Here is a 17,431-nt window from a genome sequence, read left to right as displayed (position 1 = left end):
CGAAAAATACACTAAAATCGCCACAATCCAATGCCATCCATGCCCTCAATGATGTTTAAATTCAAGACACCCCACAGAAAGACTAGGCCCATGCACCACTCACTACACCTGGGCATAATGATTGAAAGCAAGGCAAACTGGGTGCAGGCCTGAGCACACTGCCTGGCTTCAAAATGGCCCCTTGACCACCACCACATGGCCAGGCCCTGCCTGTACCAGGCCTCAAAATGGCCCACACCCACATGGCCAGGCCCAGACAACACCCCAAAAAGTCGAAAAACGCACAAAAATCACCACAATCCAATGCCATTCATGCCCTCAAGGATGTTTAAATTCAAGACACCCCATAGAAAGACTAGGTCAATGCACCACTGAGTACCCCTGGGTATAATGGTTGAAAGCAAGGCAAACTGGGTGCCGGCCTGAGCACACTGCCTGGCTTCAAAATGGACCCTTGACCCTCACCACATGGCCAGGCTCTGCCTGTACCAGGCCTCAAAATGGCCCCCACCCACATGGCGAGGCCCCAACAACACCCCAAAAAGTCGAAAAACACACAAAAATCCCCACAATCCAATGCCATCCATGCCCTCAATGATGTTTAAATTCAAGACACCCCACAGAAAGACTATGTCCATGCACCACTCACTACACCTGGGCATAATGGTTCAAAGCAAGGTAAACTAGGAGCAGGCCTAAGCACTCAGCCTGGCTTCAAAATGGACCCTTGACCCCCAGCAGCATGGCCAGGCCCTGCCTGGACCAGGCCTCAAAATGGCCCACACCCACATGGCCAGGCCCCCAACAACACCCCAAAAAGTCGAAAAACACACACAAATCACCACAATCCAATGCCATCCATGCCCACAGAATAGATCCATGCACCACTCACTACACCCGAGCCTACTGGCTAGTGAGGCTTTACAGGCACCCCAAAATGTAAAAAAACATCAACATATAACAGTGAGCTAAAATTCCATGACATAAATGAGAATTAAGAAAAAAAATCACAGAAACAGTTGTATCATGCACCCATGACTAACCCTGGGCCTACTGGATACTGTGGCTACCCACAATATATATTTTTTTTAAGTTGTGAAAAAAGTTTTAAAACTGTAGTTGCCTCAACTGCAATGCCCTAAACAAACAACACCAACTTACTTGTAAAATCTCAAGTCCAAAAGTGATCCAAACTCCAAAGTCCAAAAAGTCCTCAAATACAAATATCCAGCAGCAGCCACAAAAAGTAATCCTTCCAGCTCCAGATCCAAATCAAAAGTGACCAGGACATGGACAAAGCACTGGGAGGAGCCTGCTGGACAGGAACAGGAAGTTGGAGACTCTGGGGCACTTCCTTCCTCCCACCCCACCCCAAAAATGGACTCCTTGCACCAAAAAGTGCAACCAAATGTCAATCTGAGGAGTTATTCTGATCAAAATCAACATTTTCACAAGGTTTATGCTACCTGCGGTGGATTTTTTGTGCAGAATTGCAATTTTTGCAATTTCGGGAACGCGAGCTGTTCAAATCTCCCGCCGGAAGACAGCTGCGTGCTGCATCTACGTGTTCATCATTGTTTACTTCCGCAATGCGTGATCGCGGGCCTCTATGACGTACTTGCGTTGTCAAACTCTCGCTGTGCAAGATGACGTAATTGCGTTCGAAAAACTCTCGCGCGATAACCCAGTAAGATCAAAAATGGCGCAGCACATGCAAACTGGGAGAAAAACAACTCGGCGGACTCAGAATCACGGTAAGTCAACGCCGCGCGTGCGATATTGTAATTTTCAAGCACGAACAAGCAAAATAATTCGCACCTTGCGAATTTGCGGATTTTTGGGCAAATTTGCGCGATTCGCGGATCGTGAAATTGCCAAAAATCTGCAAATTCGCCCGCGAAACGGATTTTACGCCCATGCTTAATTAGGACTGCAACAACAGTGCTCCAATTTAGGAAAGAGTAGACACTTCACCTCTTTAAAGAACATTACAGCACAACGCTGTAACAGTAAACCACTGCTCTCAGCCCAATGTCGGTTACCTTTTAGCTCTCGCTGACTCTATTCTCTGATGCTGTACAGTGATCTGCTGAGTTTTGGCCAGAATCACATATACAAGTACCATACAATACATACATACAATGAGTCAGAGTTACCATGCTTTTTGGACGCTATACAACACTTTAATAATAAATGACAGGAATTTGAACGGTATTTGCACTGCCTGTGTACATTTAGGTATACAGAGGCGCCGATAAAGTTCATTGCCCAATATCCCACTGTGTGGATAGCAATTACTATACTGTATAGTAACTAACTTCATCTTCCCTGCTCACTGGTCCACGCATGCTATTTTGGACCTGAAAGTGTTTGGCATATATGTAATAGGTTGCTAACTACCTACAATGCATTTCATATCAACAGTTCTTAAGACACATGAAATGACAGTGCCTTCGAATCGGCACATTCGTGTAATGAGATTGGTGAACCGTCGACCCTTCAAAAGCAGGAGGTGCTCCCACCGGACGTGCACTAGCTACACGTGGGTTTCCGATTTTGAGGGAAAATGAAAAAGTTTAATTATTGCGCCTATTATGCTGCCACCATAAACAAGCATGAAAAAGCATGTGAAGTGGTTATTGAAATGGAAGAAAAACAACTGAAGTGTATTTCCGGCCACGATTCACTGTATATTATAGCATAAATATTTATGACTTGTTTAGATGTCATCATGTTCTTTGTTATCCAGAACATAAAGTGCATTATAAAAACAAGTAACAGATTGATAAAAATAATTGGTAGGGTTATTTGTGCTTGTATGAACATGTTGTTATGACAACTGTGTATTTCTTTCCACAAAATCATCCAGTGATGTAATAGATTTTGCATCAAAAATAATTAAAGATAATGGGAGCGAAGTCCCCACAGAAAGCCGTGCATCTGTTGTGGAAAATCCGCAGCAGAAGCCTTAGCAATCCGTTCTATAGATGGCAAATCTCGGGTGAGATGCTGAGCACAGAGCGCATGGATGCAGCGACCTGTTGGGAACCGAGTAAAAACAGCCTGCAGTATCCAGGGATGCAAGCAGAGAGGAGGGCAACGTGTCTCTTTCCTGCTGCATGAAGTGCTTGAGAGAAAGAGACAGAAGTGCACACAAATGCGGATGTTTTGACAGGGAATTCTAAAGATTTCGGGCAAGCTGGTGCCTCTGTAGGGCCTGTGGGCCTGGAGACGAGTCAGTCGCACACCGGGAACTGAGGTATTTGGTGAACTTATTCAATGGCATAACTGGCCGAATGCCCCCAGGCTGCATCTGTAGTGGGTGGGAGAAAAAAGTGAATGACACAAGAACAGGCCAATGGATGAAGAGTGCTGGCAGCCTCTATAACAAAGTGCATGATACATCAAAGATTAGTATGATTAAAAGACCTTGGGGAACTCCTAGATTTAATGATTAGTAGTGGTTGGCCATTTACATTGACTCAGGAGCAAGCTCCCACATATAGACATGGCAGTTTATTTAATTTCAAATCAGTTACAGGACTGTGTTCGAAAGTTCTAGAAATTCAGAAGCTGGACCAAATGTGTCAGAGCAAAAACAGCCCTATCCTGTGTCAGAAACACAGATGTCAGCAGGAGAATAGCAGGCTGGACTGTGAGACTACTGAATTAAAAACTTGCCCGGAAGTCTGGTTTGTGCGATGGCCAGACTGGAGGATTCCCTCGCACAGCGTTTCATATAAAGAAAGTGTCGAATTAGAATAAGACGTCCAACAACACGTGCAAAATATAGCAGCTCTTTCAAAAGACAACACCCATTTGACTGGGCCATCTCTGTATACCCGGTAGGTAAGAGGGGATGAATGGGACAGTTAGGTGGGAAGACCAGTGACCAACTTTACTGCAGGCTGAATCACGACTGAAAATACTAAGCTACAGTGTGGTCTACGAGATGGCAGGAGAATCCGACATTTGCCATTGAAAGATTTAAAGACTTTGCAAGTAATATTCAAGTGTCCATTTGATTTCCATAAACCAAATCAAGTAAGGCCCCAGAAATGATTTTCGCAGTGGCAACTCGCCTTTCTCCTTACATATCTCGTCGTAGGCAGAGCCTTGGCCGAATATGGTCACTGTGAAGTCATCCATATTTGAAGCACCCCACCCCTTACACGTAGGGTGGCTTCAATAGCTAAAGGCCTGTTTTTGGAAATTTGCCTTTCCTGCAGGGTCACCTCTTATTTTTGCCTTTTGTTGCTGAACCCATTTTTTGCTTGCTCAAGGACTCTCGGAACTGTATGCCTGATAATCAGTGATAAAGTGCATGTACCCTCAATTTCAAACATGTTAAAATTAGTATACACCTAATTGGCACATTTAATTTACTTATAGATCCCTTCTATATAATACTACCTGTACCCTGGGCTGTTAACTTAACTGCTACTGAACTTGTCTCCAGGCCTGCCCCTGCAGCCTTCGTGTGCAGTTTCAAACTGTATTTTTAACATGGCAAAATAACCCTTTTGCCATGCCTAAACCTTAATTCTTAATACTTATAAATCACCACTAAGGTAGGTCCTAAATGACCAGATGGCAGGGTGCATGTTTTTTTTTTAAACGAGGACATTGTTTTACATGACCTAGCCGTGAAACAACAACTCCTAAGTAATTTTTAGGTTTCGCCTAGTGACGCAGCACTATGCGCTGCTCGCTTAGGCAAGATCTATTGTTGCCAACTTGCTTAGCGATGAGGGACAGGATAGGTGCACGTCCGTGAAAGACATTAGCTGTGCACGCGTACGGCGCGGCTCTCGGCGTTATCACAACGCCTGCTCGTACCATACCTGTGCACATCTCACGGCTCCCGGACATGCCATGTGCACGCTCACACCTCTATTCTCTACGCTGTCGCTAAGGGTGCCAGGAAATGTGCACTTTTTACCAAGACAGCCCAGGTGCATGCTCACGCCATCTGTGTCTGTTCTAATGATGCGCACTCCCACAGCGCTCGCCTGGACAGCCCAATGCTATCTTTGTTGACTGGCAGCCAGACAGCTTATGTGCACTCAGGGCTCCCACCGCGCTCGCCTGGTCATCCCGATGCCACATGGACAAGCGCGCACCACTCTCGCCAGTGCTCATGACTCATTGGGGATTGAGGACATCCTGAGCTGAGCACACGTGTTAGTCAAAACAGGTCCGTCCCGGTACCAACCAGCCACCCACTATTACTGCGCTCAGCCGCTCTTCCTATCTGCCCGGTACGCGCACACAGAATCACTAACCTGCTGGTCTCACCCAACAGCTCCAGCTGTATCTGGTTGAAATTTCTCGCAAGCTGGTCACTGCCTGGATGAAAGCATTTATCTTTGAGTTATCATGCGTGCGTCCTGATAGAAGTTGAGCTGAGAGACGTCACTTACGTAAGTAAATTCTACAGAAAACTGTGCGGGCACATTGAGAAAGTGAAACTGCATGAAGTCTTTACTCTGCATGTCTGACGCATAGCAGTTTACATTTGGTTGGCAGTACTTTTGTAGTAGCTTCAGGCGAGAGCTCAAGGGGCACCAGCGGTAATATTTGTTGTCCTGGGTTTTGCACGTAATCTGCTTGTTTGAATGTTTCGTCGAGTGTTTCTCTTTTCTATGCCTTTCACCGTCAGAACTGAGCTTTTCCCTCTAGTCGAGCACAATGTACAACAACAGCACCCGCAGCCCCTCCTCGCCTGCCATAGTGACGTTTTTCAGGAAGACTTTGTGAGTTAAGCATGGCTTTTTTCCACCTGGGATAACCGTAGACATGTCTAGGGCTGTGTCCCATTCCTCTCCTACAGCCTACACGTTCATCTCGCTGACCCGTTTATGGCTGCATCGCTGATTGGGAACATCAATACTAAAATCAACAGTGCCCAATCCGTACATTAGTGATAGATATTCACCTTTCCCTTGACTTGTTACTTCATTACTAAACTCACAGTATCGAACTGAGACAGAGATAGCAGCTATCTTTATTTTTCCTGTGATTGGCGACTTCCATACAAAACTCGCAGTGTCCAATCATGGCTTAGCCATAAGCGATGGGTGGATACCAGCGTCCAATCAAAACAAATGCAGTCTGCCCACCTTCAGCGATGGCCAGTGCAACCGCTCATATGCAGTGCACCATAACTATAATATTTGTGAGGCAGTTCAATACGTATGATCCATCGTACTTCCAAACAGACAGAATAAAAACATAAAATAGCGTATTTCTCCAGCTTTCATAACCCAGTGGTATCGAACAGGTTAAGTAGTGGTATTGAGGATGCGGGTGCTTGTGGGTAGGTCATTATAGATCATGTTGGGCAGAATGAGGCTGCAGACCTGCCTTCCCCCAGTGGTCGGTGAAGTTTCTCAGTTACCACCAGTAGTGCAGATTCAGTAAGGTGTGCAGGCCTAAAGCCAATTCCAATTCCAAAAATTCTTTATTTCGGCCACATAGGCCATAAAAGATACAATAAAATACAGTACATATATTACACAGTGTTTACATATAAAAAGATCTACTGGATCTGCATGGGGTAAGGAATACATGGTACCAGTTCAGGGGGACATTTTCTTCCTTGTTATCCATGCTGCCATTAGGAATTTTGAAACAGCAAAGACAATATGGCCCAGGGTGTTAGTTTTCATGACCCTGTATGCCTGTAAGTACTCCCTAAAACCCAGGTTTCGGCACAACGGTGCTATCCAACGCTTCCTGGGGCTCTGGTAGGCGTGGCAAACAAACATTATGTGTAAATCATCTTCATCCTGAGTTTTGCAACAAGGGCAAAGTTTGTCACCCCCTGTGGACCATTTATGGGTGAATACTTTGGTGGGGAGTGTACCAAACCTCCATTGCAGGAACAGTTTCCTCGCCAAAAGAGGAAAAATAAAATCCATAAAAGGTTCGAAAAGATAAGAATTTTTGGATTCCATAAAACGTCCCCTCAAGGTGCCGCTGTTATGAGCATTATCCATGTCAGCCAGATTTTTGTTTTTGTAGAGCTGGGTGAGAGTTTTGCGCGTGATCCTTTGGCAGCCCTGAGCTGGATCATCCCATAGGTCTGGCAAGTTCAAACTGTGCAATTCCGTCTTGATAAAAGCCAGCCAGGGAATTTTGTTACTACCATTCAGCCTCAATACATGAACAAGGTCCTGTCTGTAATGGTACAGTTCCTCGGTAGTCCATATCCGGTGCCAGAACTTCACGGGTTTCGACAGGAGATCTTCAGCAATGGAGTGTAAACCCAAGTCTAGTCTTAGGGGGAGGAGTGGCGTACCTTGCGGGAGAGCAAGTAGGCGTCTCAAAAAACTATTTTCCACCGCTGCCAGTGCCTTCCCTGCTTTGTGACCCCACAACTCGCTGCCATACATGGCTGCTGCCTTCGCTTGGGATCTATATGTTTCCAGGGCCGGGCTTACAGGCTTAAAGGTGGACTTGTTTGCCACCTTCAGGAGTGCGCCCGATAGCTGGGATAGTTTCAGCCTTGATCTCGCTATCTGGCAGTCCCAAGCTAAGTTTTCTTGTAGTGTTACCCCCAGATATATAAAGGTCGAGACCCTCTCAAGACTAACTTTCCCGAGTTTTGGATTGGGTCTGGTTTTGGTAGGGGGATTAAAGATCATGAACTTAGTTTTTTCTGTGTTCACCTCCAGCCCATGTTGACGACAGAAGAGGCCAAAACCATTCACTATCCTCTGGATTCCCATGGGGGATTTGGAAAGCAGGAGGGTATCGTCAGCAAACATAATTGCCGGGACCCTCCTGCCTGCCAAAAGCGGGGCATCATTGTCCTTAACAGTGTCAAGATGTTGAATGACACTGTTAATGAAAAGACAGAACAGGGTCGGCGCCAAGACACAGCCCTGTCTGACTCCTCGGCGGACCGGGAATTTGCCCGAGAGCTTGCCATCCCTCCCACACCTCACTTGTGCATAGTTGTTCTCATGCAACCTGATGATAATACTAAGGAGGTGGGGGGGTACTCCTAGCTTCCGCAGAACCTCCCATAATTTCCCTCTAGGGACTAGGTCAAAGGCTGACCTCAGATCCACGAAGACCATGTACAGTCTTCCTCCCTCTAGTGTTACAGTCTTCCAATATAGAAGGAGAAGGCAGAAGATCTGGTCCATGGTCGACGTGTTCTTTCTGAAGCCAGCCTGAAGGGGGCTCATGATGTCATTGTCCTCCACCCAGTCCAGAAGGTGATTAAGGATAAGGCGTGCAAAAAGCTTTTGGGGTACATCTATTAGGCTAATGGGCCTATAGTTCGCGGGGAGCAGAGTAGATCCCTTCTTGTGGATCGGAACAATCTCTGCCCCCAGCCACGACCCGGGGATTGACATACCTCCTAGAATGGCATTGAAAAAAATGAGAAGGTATGGACCCCAGATGTCCGAGTGATGCCTAAACAGATCCCCAGGTAGCCTATCCAGACCTGGCGCCTTCCCCAATGATAAATGCTTCAGGGCTGCCTCCACTTCCCCCAGGGATAGTTCCATGTCATGGTCCTGTGCGCCACAGGGCACTAACAGGGCTATATCAGGGCAGGAGTTAGTGTCTTGGTAAAGCACCCCAAAATGAGCCTCCCAAACCTCGGGGGCAATGTTGGGTTCCACTGCTTTTTTAAGTTCCCCTATCCCATTATTAACAAGGGCCCAGAATTTACGGGAGTCCCTGACTTTTAGGGCATCGTGAAGATCTTGCCAGTGATTCCAGTCCCACTCGGACCTAGCAGTCGCCATCACTGCTTTATAGTGTTTCCTAAGGTCACGTACCTTGGCCTTATTAGACCCTTCTTTTATTGCAGCAATAAGCTCAGACTTTGCTGCCCTACAGGAGGAGGTATACCAGGTGGGAACATGGGTCTTTTTCTTTCGATTTGGCACCACCGGGTGAAATACCTCAGCCAAATCCCTCACAAGATCCTGGTGGATGCCACCCAGTTTTTCATTATATTCTGGGGTTCTTGGTGCATTTAGAAGTGCGTCCACCTCCATAAACTTCGGGAGTGCCAACTCGTATAGCTTACTGATGGCCTCTTCTGAACTCACAAGCTTTCCCCACTTAACCCGGCGCCTGTTAGTTGTAAGGACCAATTCCCCCGTGTCTCCCCCTGGATTTTCTACCAATATGCCCGCTAAATGCAGGGGCCACTGGATGTTTAAACAAAGGGAATTGTGGTCACTATCTGACCTGTTTATTACCCTAAAGTCGAGGACTTTGGGCCAGAGTGTAATATCTAACATGATATAATCTAGCCTCGACTCATGGCCCCTCCTATTGAAAGTACACACTGAGGGGGTATCGGAAGGGGTACGCCCATTACAAGCCCTCAGTGCGTAGTTCAGGGTAAGGGACATAAGTTGTATTGCAAGGGGGGACCAGGCTTTAGGATGAGGGGAAGATGAGGGTGGGACCCCCCAGTAGTCATCCTCGGCCGTGAGGGCACCCTCCAATAAGCCCTCGAGAGGTTCAAAGTGGCAGTTGAAGTCTCCTCCAAGCACCACCTTGAGATCTCCCGGGAGTTGCCCCAGGAAGGAGGACAAGTCGTTTAGGGTTGGTGATTCATTTGGCGCGGCAACTGGTCGCGAGTAGACATTAACAATAGCCCATGATGGTTTACCAGGCCATGAGAGCCGAACGCACTGGATGTCCTGCGAGAAAGTGTGCACCTGTTCCGCCTGGCACCCAGTGTGACTCGCGATCCAGATTGCCAAGCCACCTGACGGCCTCCCCCTCCCACTCCATTTGGCAGGGATTTCAAATACTTCAAACCCTCTCCTAGTTTGGGTGTCCCTCGCCCATGTTTCCTGAAGAAGGAGGATGTCACTACTACCCACTAAATGGTCCCACTCCGGTGTGCCTTCCTTATTTGCAATGCCTGCCACATTCCATGAGACAATTCTCAAGCCCTGATCTGTTAGTAGAGGGCCTTGACCTACAATAGGAGGTTGCGCAAAGACTGTGGGTGGATGAATTCCTGGCAAAGCAGTGCTGCAATCCGCGATGGCGGATGGACCAGCCAACTCCGCCACCCCGGATTGCAGGGTATGGTCAGTCCCGGTGTTGGGTGGAGGCCCCTGTTGACCCAGACTGTCACCCGTGCTAAGTGATCGATCTTTAGCGTTATCCTGCGGGCCATGTTCAATTACAGGGGCTGCACTCACTCCCACCCGACTTTGCACCTTATCTTTAGCATTATCCTGCGGACCATGCTCAGTTACAGGGGCTGTACTCTCTCCCACCCGACTTTGCACCTCATCCGCCATCTTCCCTGGGCTGAAAAAAGTCACCCCGATTTGTGGTCAGTCGACCTGATCTAGGCAGGAAAATCTATTATGATGTATGAAATTAGCCTGGGCAGGTGGTAAGTAATGCCTTGGTCTGTAACGTGAGCCATCTACCGCAAAGCCTACTCTAGTCCACTCCTTCTCCCCCCCTGCCTCTGTATTGCTAACATTTGGGTAGAAGTGTGATGAGAGGGGGACTAATTCGATATTGGACTTGTCAGGCCTTACAAGCCAGTTGCAGATGTAGTTAGCAACGTGGGGGCTTTTGAAACTTATAATAATACAATCCCCTGCCCTATTCTTTGGAGTAAGACCAATCCAAGGGATCCTCCTAACCATCAGGACCTCGCCTTTCAGGTTAGGAGGCAGCGGCCTATTAATACTAAGCCAGCTTATCACCTTATTGCGTAAAGAATCTTGAGGCTCCCTCATATCACCAGTTAACTCAGGTACTCCCACCATGATTGCCGTGTATGGGACTGCTTCTGGGGGCAGGTTAACCACCCTGCGCCTATCAAAAGGGGGAGTGGTACCATCAATAGGACCATTGGTAGAGTTCACCACTCCCCCTGTTTGTGGTGCAGGAAGTTGCTTAGATCTCCTTGGAGCCGGGACAGGGGGCCTAGGTGCTGAAGGTGGCAAAGGGTGCGTCTGGGGAACAGGCGCCCTGTCCGTGCTCAGCAGTGCCGTATTGGAGCCCTGGGACGGTGCAGAGAACAACGGTCTATTCCCCGATGGTGCCCGGGGGGCTGGAGGGGCATTTATCGCATTTATGGCTGACCCAGGACTTTTCCTTAAGTGACTGTTTTCCAAGGCCTTCAGTCTAGTCTCTATGGCGTCCAATTTAGCTGAGATGGGGATTAGCAAATTCTTCATGATATCTGTGAGTGAATTAATTATTGTGTCAGTGCTATTAGAAGTTGCCCCACCAAAAATAAAAGGGCCCGAGTGCAAGGGTAGGGCGGCGGGAGTTGGAGAGCCCATGTGGTTCGACCTGGACCCTGACAAATTAAGATCAGGGGAGGCGGAAATGTCTGTACTGTCAACCTGATTTAGCTCTGTTGTGTCGACTTTAGCCCTCTTTGTCTTCTTTGCTTTCCTGGACCTTTTCCTTTTTGGAGGCTGTTCCGCACCACTGCCTGCCACGTCTGGAAGCAGGTCGACCTGGCCTGCATCTTGCAAGTCTATTCCCCTAATTTCCGGATTGGCAGGATGGTCAGAGATCCCAGATAACCGGGAGGAGTTCCTATCCCTGTGCGTCAAGGGAGTTCTCAACTGCTGAAGGACCGACTCAATCGTCTGATCAATACTGTCCATTAGTGACATATGGGTGGCATCCAGTGGAATCGGTGTGCTAGCATCTGTAGAAAAAGTATCCCCCTGTTCCAAGAACACACTTTCCGGACCCATCTCGAGGTGCGCCTCTGTGATTGACGAGCATTTGCTAGCTTGATTACTCGCCTTTGGGAAGAATTTTTCCAGAGTACTTAGACCTTGTTGGGCGGACTTACTTCGTGAAGTTCTGGTCGCCATTATGGAGTGTGTAGGGAGGCGCTACCGGGCAAGGAGCGTCAGAGGGGTGGCCCGGTCTGGTCTCTGCCGGCCTCTAACGGCCTAGAACGGCCCGCTCTTTGCCCGGTCTTCGCCCCTGGCTTCGGCCCGCGCGCGTCCCGCGTGCGCGTGAATGGGCGGGGCTAAATAGGGAGGAAGGGGGGAGGGCAGGAAGAGTCGCAGGTGCGCTGATGACCTGAGCGCTACTCCTGCTGGGACTCGCAGTCCCACCCTCACAGTCCACGGAGCCCCTTACAGTCCAGGGGGTCCAGAAACGCCACACAACGCTGTCTCCCAGCTTCCAGGAAACTCCTCGCAGCACGATGCAGTCACCAGCTACAAGCGGCACCCGCAGAGCGGGGGCCGCGAGCAGGCTTTAAACAGCAGGAGGAGGGAGGAGGGGGGAGGGCGGGAAGAGTCGCAGGTGCGCTGATGACCTGAGCGCTACTCCTGCTGGGACTCGCAGTCCCGCCCTCACAGTCCACGGAGCCCCTTACAGTCCAGGGGGTCCAGAAACGCCACACAACGCTGTCTCCCAGCTTCCAGGAAACTCCTCGCAGCACGATGCAGTCACCAGCTACAAGCGGCACCCGCAGAGCGGGGGCCGCGAGCAGGCTTTAAACAGCAGGAGGAGGGAGGAGGGGGGAGGGCGGGAAGAGTCGCAGGTGCGCTGATGACCTGAGCGCTACTCCTGCTGGGACTCGCAGTCCCGCCCTCACAGTCCACGGAGCCCCTTACAGTCCAGGGGGTCCAGAAACGCCACACAACGCTGTCTCCCAGCTTCCAGGAAACTCCTCGCAGCACGATGCAGTCACCAGCTACAAGCGGCACCCCCAAGGCCTAAAGCCGTTTCGAGATGCATCCAGGATGTGATTTTCTTCCAGGAACTTGGTCAGGATGCTGTGAACGTCTTTCTCTGTTACCTTGGCCAAGAAAGGTAAAAGGGAGATGGGGCAAACATTTACAGGCTTCGAAGCATCCAGAGATGCTTTTTCCAGCAGGGCAATGACTGTAGCATGCTTTAATGGACCGGGCATGGAGACAGGGGACAGGGCAAGATTGATAGTTTCTAAACAGGAAGGGAGAGGAAAGTCCTGCAGCTTAATGAAGAGTCTGGTATGATGGGGTCACTGGGAGAGCCTAATTTCACACTCGGCTACAAAAGGCTTGTAATAAGCATTTACAATGCAATAGGTCGCATTTACGGGAGTTTGAGCTATTACCATTGCAAATACCAATGCTTTTATTCAGCGACGGCTCGTGGAGGGAGTTACGGTGGGGCAGGAGGGTGGGGAGGGGGAGGGGCAGGGCGGAGGTTGCTAAAAACCGGCATATGGATAATTGCAGGTAAGTAAACAATTTAATTAATGAAACGAATTTCGTAGCTCGCACTGCATTGCATTTTGCGATGTAAGGCGCACTACGAAATTCGTTTTATTAATTAAATTGTTTACTTACCTGCAATTATCCATATGCCGGTTTTTAGCAACCTCCGCCCTGCCCCTCCCCCTCCCCACCCTCCTGCCCCACCGTAACTCCCTCCACGAGCCGTCGCTGCTTTTATTTTTGTTTTAAAAACATAAATAAAGGGCGTTGTCATTTACAATACCAATAGCTTAAACTCAAGTAACTGCGAGACCTATTGCATTGCAAATGCTTGTCACTATGGTAACGCTGGCTCTCTCACAGGCCAACACTGATTTACACAAGTATTTTTAATATGTACTAAACTCAGTTTGGTAGTAGCTAGAAAAAATTGTTCAATGATTCATTTTAATACTCAATTCAATTCAATTCAAAAACCTTATTCGATCATTAGTTAATAATCATAAAAGTACATACATACATAAATAGTTCAAAACATATGGGTACAGCAGATTTTAGAACATTCATATATCAAGAAACATATTTTAATACTCTTTAAACTCCAACTTTTGAAAAGTACACTTTTAGGAGGTTATTATTTTTCTGCCTATAACCAAAAAGCTTTCCTGCTAGGGTTCAGCTGTCACCTGCCCTCTGATGGCTCCCCTGTGGAGGTGTCTATTACTCCAAATGTCCCTGGGAGTGGGAAAGCGACTCCTCCCTTGCCTTCACAGGCTGGCCTTGGAGCTGTGTCCAGCCACCTTCTTGAGCTTCAAAGGATGCCTATCTTGCAGATGAAACTCACACCTAGGCCTGCCTCCCATTTGTTTCTCTAGCCAGGCTGGCCCCAAAGCCAGTGGGGTAGAGGAACTAACATGACTTGTTTAGGGGGACGACCAAGGCCTACCCTCCACCCACAGGCTGGCAGTTGGCATAAAAGTCAACCCCACAGACCTCTCCTCCGAATGCTTCTGGACCTGTGATGAATCAGAAGTACTGCCCTGCTGCCTAAAGAACCTAAAGGAAGACTGGATGAGCTTGTCTTGAACTGAGGTCCCGAAGGGTGACCCCTAAGGTCTGTAGGCTGACTTCCGGTTTAAGCTAGAGGGTCACACAAGAAGCATCTAGAGGCCGATCCACAGCAACTGCCCTGCTGACCAGTACCAACTGGACCTGCCTGGACCCTGTTGCTGGTCTTTGCTGGAATAAATCCTAACCTCCAAATTGTGCCACCCACATCCTAGACCCTTGGCTGGTGTTAAAGTGTACCTTAACCCAAAATACAAGATCAGGGATTGAGAAACTTTTTTTCAATTTTCTGCCTGGAAAATCGACAGAGGTCGGTATCACCATTAGAGAAGTAGCAATTGTAGATGAATCAGCAGTCGACCTCAGCTTGCTGATTTGACTTCCTGAAGTAGATCTGACTTCCAGTAAAGTTCGTAAGCTCAAACATCGAGACATTCCTGGGCACAGACATCTAACTTCGCTCACTCTGAGCTTGTCCGCTGTCATTAACGACTTTACCTGGGCCTTGCTCTTCAGCAACCCACCATCGTCTAGTCCCATTATAGATTCAGCTTGCAGCTTGACCCGCTGACAACTCTTCGATTTCCACTTTTCTCCATTAATGTTCTAAAACAGAAGGTAAACTTTCTTCAAGGATGAACCTAGTCCATATAGCCCTAAGTCCACCCGTGCTTCATTGTGGTCGGTCTTAAGTTTTGACTACAACCATGTCTAGCACAACTAGATAACAACTGTTGGTGCTTTTGGTGCAATTTTAAATTTAAGCTTTAACCCCCTGGCGGTAATTCCACCGTGGCGCTGGGAAGGGAGGGGGGGGCGGGCGTCACCATGCTCGTGACGGAACCACTCCATCACGAGCCACGGGCGCCCTGGGCTTGTGACGGAGTGGTTCCGTCACTGCCCCGCCGCTCATTAGAACGGCCGCGCAGGCGCAGAATTCCTGCAGCGTGGGCGGGAACCACTCCGTCACCAGCACAGCGCGTCCGTGGCTCGTGACGGAGTGGTTCCGTCACAAGCACAGAAGGGGTTAAAAATTAAAATAACCAGCTCTACTTATTTGATTTTTGTCATTTTCTTGTTGTTTAAGTTATTATAATCGTGTCTCTTTTTCTAAATAGGTTTGGGATTTTTCTTTTGTTGTGCTCTTACTTTATTACTGTTTAAGTCCTGCATGAATATTTTACATTAGCAACTTTAGTGGCTTATCCTGACAAAGACTGCCATTATTATTTAAGGTGATTTCTCAAGCTCTCAATTATGAATTTCATCCCTGCAAAAAAGTAACTATGGTGTCGGCCCTTAGCCCCGATTTTCCTGATTTTAAAGAAACCTCTACTTTTGTCACTTGAGGAACCAAACCAACCGAACATTTTAGCATAATTTCAAATAGGTGGTCCACGCTGCCAGCATGTGTGCAGTACCCCGAGCTACGGCTGAACCTAGCGTTGTTTCGTTTCCATCCCCCACTCTTTTCCGCACTCATCAGAATCTTTCACCGGGTGGAAATAGCAGAGGGAAATCATATTTCATAACAGTCAAGGTATAACACACACTTCGTATTCCATTCTATGTAGCCAGCATTGGCCAGAAGCCATGTTTGCAGCAGCAGTGGTACAGAAATATGTTATGAGCTGATACACTTATTAAGGATACGGCAAGGCTGCCAAGTAATGGAAATGGAAAGGAATTGGCCCACTGGGAGACGCGGGAGTTAGGTACAGACGTCTAATTGGCAAGCATTTTTTCTCGTGGGTGACCAATAGGAAGCCAGCTTTAGCAGCCATGCTTTTCACCTGCCGGCGCTCAGCTGAGAAAACAAACAACGGGGACACGCGCAGAGCCGGGATGACAGCGCAGCGAACGGCGCTTTCTCCAGACCTCTTCTTCTTCTGTTGTGATAGCCATACTCTTGTATTGCTTAGTGAGATTAGAAAATTCAAAGATTTATTTATTCCAGCTGTATGAACCCCAGACTCCCTGGTAGCAGTGAGAGGACGATAACAAGGAAACGGAGAAATCATGCAGGTACATGCAAACAACCGCATTTTAGGAGCCCGAGGTGTGTGTTCTTCGGAGGCACTATCACAGCCGCAAGATGAATTGCAGGGGGACTAGACAGTGTGTGCGCGTGTGCTTTCTTTCAAGTTTCAAGTTTCAGTTTAGCATTTGTATAGCGCACTACTCACCCAGAGGGTCTCAAGGCGCACGCGCAGAATGCAGGACATTAGCGATGCGAGGTAAAGTTCTCCGCTGGTAGTTAGGCGTCATATACTCTTTTTCATCTATAAGGGGCTCGTTTAATTACTCGTGTTTGTGCTAGGAAAAGGCAGCGGCTGCTTGACTGCAAAGACAGTATCAATGCAGGTAGATTGTATGCAGCCGCGGCTAAACACGCATTTTAGAGCATGTAGTGATGGAATTGGAAAACATTTACTCCAGGAACCCATAAGTTCGGGGTCAAGGTGCGGCAGAGGAAAGAGGGTGGAATCACGAGGGGCAGACTCAGAAAAACCGGAGAATGACAGTGATCTTATAATTGTTTTTTTTTTAAATCTGTAACAAAGGCATTGGCAACAAGTATAAATATGAAACAAATTCTGTTCTAGCTGACTTAATTGTTCACAAAAAGGCTTTATTTAAAATATCCTACATAGTTAAGTCACCTGTTGCACAGTGCTTGAGATGGAAATATAGAAGCGCAGGTACTCCTTGTCCCAGAGGACCTGTTTTCGGCTGAGAAGTGCTGTTACTTTCCATTATAAGCATTGCAGCAGTGCTAAGAAATGCCATCACTATATATTCAAAATGAAAGAAGTGCAGAGGCTGAGTACCAGATTGCACCTGCCCATTTAAAGCCTTGCTGCTGCGGAGATCTTTATATGCCCAGCAGTTTTCAGAGGATTATAATAATGGTATGGTAAATCTGATGTTGAATGCAGTTCCTGGAGAGATGTGTGTTTTGTTCAGTCACAGGTTTCATTCATAAAGTAGCATACAGGGTTAATGTGCCTCCAGCAAAGCACATTGTGTAACATGCATTACAAGTGTGTGTTTTATGTAGGTAGGTGAGTAGGTATTATAAGTGGCATTGTATATAATGCACTTGTTAACCATTTCGCTGCGGCCGCGATTTTACCGCTGTGCGGTAAACAAAAGAACAGGGCGGGGCC

General features: G+C 47.8%; 1 long non-coding RNA gene across 1 annotated transcript in view; it reads left to right on the top strand.

Annotated features, from left to right (window-relative positions):
* The first annotated feature begins 16,167 nt into the window (after positions 1 to 16,167).
* The window catches only part of LOC147751624 (uncharacterized), a 68,770-nt gene continuing 67,506 nt past the window's right edge, over positions 16,168 to 17,431 (top strand). Inside the window, exon 1 of the long non-coding RNA XR_015300070.1 lies at positions 16,168 to 16,286. This is a non-coding gene — a long non-coding RNA (uncharacterized LOC147751624). The remainder of the gene's footprint in view (positions 16,287 to 17,431) is intronic.

The sequence above is a fragment of the Lissotriton vulgaris genome, chromosome 1_1 (assembly GCF_964263255.1).
Source record: "Lissotriton vulgaris chromosome 1_1, aLisVul1.2, whole genome shotgun sequence".
In the NCBI taxonomy this organism is placed as follows: Eukaryota; Metazoa; Chordata; class Amphibia; order Caudata; family Salamandridae; genus Lissotriton; species Lissotriton vulgaris.
This window is presented reverse-complemented; position numbering and strand designations above follow the sequence as displayed.